At 42.0% G+C, this 3,945-nt stretch overlaps 1 protein-coding gene across 1 annotated transcript in view; it reads right to left on the reverse strand.

The window, feature by feature from the left end:
• CHRNA5 (cholinergic receptor nicotinic alpha 5 subunit) overlaps positions 1-3,702 on the reverse strand; it is a 14,670-nt gene extending 10,968 nt beyond the window's left edge. Inside the window, exon 1 of the mRNA XM_021710541.1 lies at positions 3,552-3,702. The gene's annotated coding sequence lies outside the window, so the exon portion shown is untranslated. The remainder of the gene's footprint in view (positions 1-3,551) is intronic.
• Positions 3,703-3,945: the final 243 nt, after the last annotated feature.

Here is a 3,945-nt window from a genome sequence, read left to right on the forward strand (position 1 = left end):
GGCCACTGCACTCCAGTCTGGGTGACAGAGGAAAACCCCAACTCAAAAAAAAAAAAAATACAATCTAAGATATAAGGATGACATTATTTATGTGCTTAACACTAAGAGGAGGAAAAATGGTTGTCAGTGAATTGCAAGCTGCCATGAATTATAAGACACATTTTGATCTCAGAGGTGTTAACATGTGGAAAAGTGCTGGTGGCTCACTCCTATAATCCCAGCACTTTGGGAGGACAAAGTGGGAGGATCCCTTGAGTCCAGGAGTTTGAGGCCAGCCTGGGCAACATAGCGAGACTGCATCTCAACAAAAAATTTAAAAATTAGCCAGGCTTGGTGGTACGTACCTGTAGTCCCAGCCACCAGGGAGGCTGAGATGGAAGGATCACCAGAGCCCAGGAGTTGGAAGCTATGGTGAGCAGGGATTGTGACACTGCAGTCCAGCCTAGGCAACAGAGTAAGATCCCCAATTCAAAAAAATTAATTACTTAATTAAATGTGGAAAAGTGCATCTCAGAATGGGTGAAAGACAGTGTTTCTTTGGATTCCTGAGGGATTATCTCTTGTAGTCATTTGCCTCGCTTGGGGGAAGAATCTGAATCTCCCTTGTAGGTCAGCTATGGAGAAAAAATACTGAGGTCACAGCCTTGAATGCTGACTCAGGAAGCTTTTAGGACCACTTTTCTAGACAAGCAGGGACTCCCAGTACTTGTCACTATCTTCTTCAGCTGTCATGTCTTTGCCATGCCGGCCCTTTACTAAACTTTCAAGACTTGACAAAAATGGCCATTTCTTCCATTACATTTTACTGAAATATCACTGAGTTCATTGAAACATCATAGGCTCATCCTGTAATCCCAGCACTTTGGGAGGCCGAGGTGAGTGGATTGCCTATGCCCGCGGATTTGAGACCCACCTGGGCAACTTGGCGAGACCTCATCTCTACAATAAATCAAAAAATTAGCCGGGTGTGGTAGCACACACTTGTAGTTCCGGCTACTTGGAAGGCTGAGGTGGAAGGATCGCCGGAGACCAGAAGGTTGAGGCTGCGGTGGCCGGGAGCGGCCACTGCACTCCAGTCTGGGTGACAGAGTGAGACTCCAACTCAAAAAAAAAAGATAATCATAATCACAAATACACTATGTCACTTCAATTTGGCCTTGAAAAATAAATCGCAAGTGCCAGCAAGAAAGCTTTTGGAGTAGAAGACATGGCAGGAACAAAAACACAGTGGCATGCAGGGGTCCTCCTCACCTTCTCTGCCATCTGGCCAGACCACTCCTGGATGGCAGGGCTTCGAACACTGACCTTTTGATCTAAACAGCTCCACAGAAAGGTTCAGTTATCACTTACATGCCTATGATTATATTGTCCTGTTTTATTAAGATCTTTTTCTTCTCTGCCATGTCAAACCCTACACTTCCTACAAGGCCAGCTCAAGTGCCATCTCCTCCATCCTGTCCTCCTTGATAACCTCATCCATCAGGATCTGAACTCCCAGATATTGATGGCATCATGATTTACTGTTACAGTCTTCTGAGCCATTTGCATGCCAACAGCAACTAGAAAATTCTCTGAGTATAAGCCCCCTTCTCTTACTTGCTACTTCCCTATTTTTATTTAAGATCTCCAAAATTGGGAACAAACTTCTGCCAACAATAAGAGAATGTTTAAATAAATTATAAATGGAATATCACAGAACCATTAAAAATGGTATTTGAAGATTATGTAATGACATAGGGAAATGTTTATCAGATAATAGTAGGGGGCAAGGCACTAATCCAAATTATATTTAAAATATTATTCCAATCTTGTAACATACACATAAAGACAACACTGGCAAGAAATACAACAAATTATTAACATTAGTCATCTCTGTGTGGTAGAATTAGTCATTTTTTATTTCCCCCTTTGTATTTTTTGTACTTTGCAAATTTTCTACCAAAAATTATACACTGCTTTGTAATAAGAATATAAGAATATAAAGACGCACATATGTTATTTTATTTTTATTCTTTTTTTTTTGAGTTGGAGTCTCATTCTGTTGGGCCAGGCTAGAGTACACTGTCGACCTACTGTGCTCCGGCAATCCTTCCACCTCAGCCTTCCAAGTAGCCAGAACTACAGGCACGCGTTACCATGGCTGGCTAATTTTTTGATTTTTATTGTAGAGACAAGGTCTTGCCAAGTTGCCCAGACTGGTCTCTAACCCACGGGCTCAGGTAATCCACTCGCCTCGGCCTCCCAAAGTGCTGGGATTTCAGACTGAGCCACCGAGCCTGGCCCATATATGTTATTTTAAAACACATGTGTATATATAAGTACTTGTTTATTCCAGGAACATAGCAGATAATTATTACTGATTGACAAGATCGGAACAAGAAGAAACCAGTTTAAAAATCATCATGAGCTGGGCATGGTGGTTCACACGTATAATCCCAGCACTTCAGAAAGCAGAGGAATAAAGATTGCCTGAGCCCAAAGGTTCGAGACCAGCCTGGACAACTTGGCAAGACTTCATCTCTACAATAATCAAAACAATTAGCTGGGCATGGTGGCAGGCGCCTATGGCCCAGCTACTTGGAAGGCTGAGGTGGAAGGATCCCCTGATCCCGGCAGGTCAAGGTTGCCTTAGCCATGAGTGTGCCACTGCACCCCAGCCTAGGCGACAGAGAGAGACTCCAATCAAAAATAAATAAAATAAAACAAAAATCAACATGAACTCTTTAGTTTAAATAGAAAATATCTCTTTTTTTTAAAAAAAGAAAGGCTCTCCTGACACCACAAACAAGTTATCAAGGAAACTTATTCTACCTGATGAATGTCACATAGAAAAATCTCTGAAATGCTTTAAATGTGACACTGAGATAATGATCTGTTGAGGCACTTTTGGTCTTAAGAATCTGTGACTCACCAGGCACAGTGCCTCAAGCCTGTAATTCTAGCACTTTGGGAGGCTGAGATGAGAGGATTGCCTGAGTCCAGGGGTTCGAGATCAGCCTGGGTAACTTGGTGATACCTCATCTCTACAATAAATCAAAAAATTAGCTGGGTGAGGTGGTGCATGCCCATGGTTCCAGCTACTTGGAAGGCTGAGGTGGAAAGATCACCTGAGCCCAGCAGGTTGAGGCTGTGGTGGCTGTGAGCATGCCACTGCACTCCAGCCTGGGTGACAGAGTGAGACTCCAACTCCACAAAAACAAAACAAAACAAAACTGTAACTCTACTTCTTGACTTCTTCTCCTAAACTTTTTGATATTTTTAACACACTTAAAGAAAAACTTCAATATAAAGTGTTAATACCTTTGAGTGTGTTAATGATAGCCTTATAGTTACCAAATGGAGATAAAACAGTTTCTAAACTATACAATAGCATAAACACAGTGTGTCACTATGTCTGTGGCATAATAATTCTTTTTCCCTGATGAGCTTCTTTAGGGAAAGAGCTGTCTCACCCACCTTCATAACCCTCAATGCCTGGGACAGAGCCTGGGCACAATCAGGCTCTCACTAAATGTGTGAAAAATTGAGTACATAAGAATACGCATACCTACCACGTCCACTAACTGAGATATTGCAAGGCCAAACTTTATTTTTATTTTATCCTTCAGGTGCTCCACAGGACGAACCCATCTTTCGTAGTCGTGAAATAAATCCTTAAACAAACTATCTTCATGTTTTGCAATAAAGGATGGTTCAGATAATCCTGTGTAACAAATTTGTAAAGGTTAGTGTATTGGCTTCTCTCCCACCAAATATACTTTCAAACAAAAATTCAGCATTATTAATGAATCAAACTATAATTTAGGCTGCTGTTAATAAAGCTTTAAAAATGCAATATTAGTAACCGGGCACGGTGGCTCACACCTGTAATCCCAGCACTTTGAGAGGCGAAGGCAAGAGGACTGCCTGAGACCAGGGGTTCGAGACCAGCCTGGGCAACTTGGT

Source organism: Carlito syrichta, unplaced genomic scaffold (assembly GCF_000164805.1).
Source record: "Carlito syrichta isolate Samal-C Ts95f unplaced genomic scaffold, Tarsius_syrichta-2.0.1 Scaffold289529, whole genome shotgun sequence".
Lineage (NCBI taxonomy): Eukaryota > Metazoa > Chordata > Mammalia > Primates > Tarsiidae > Carlito > Carlito syrichta.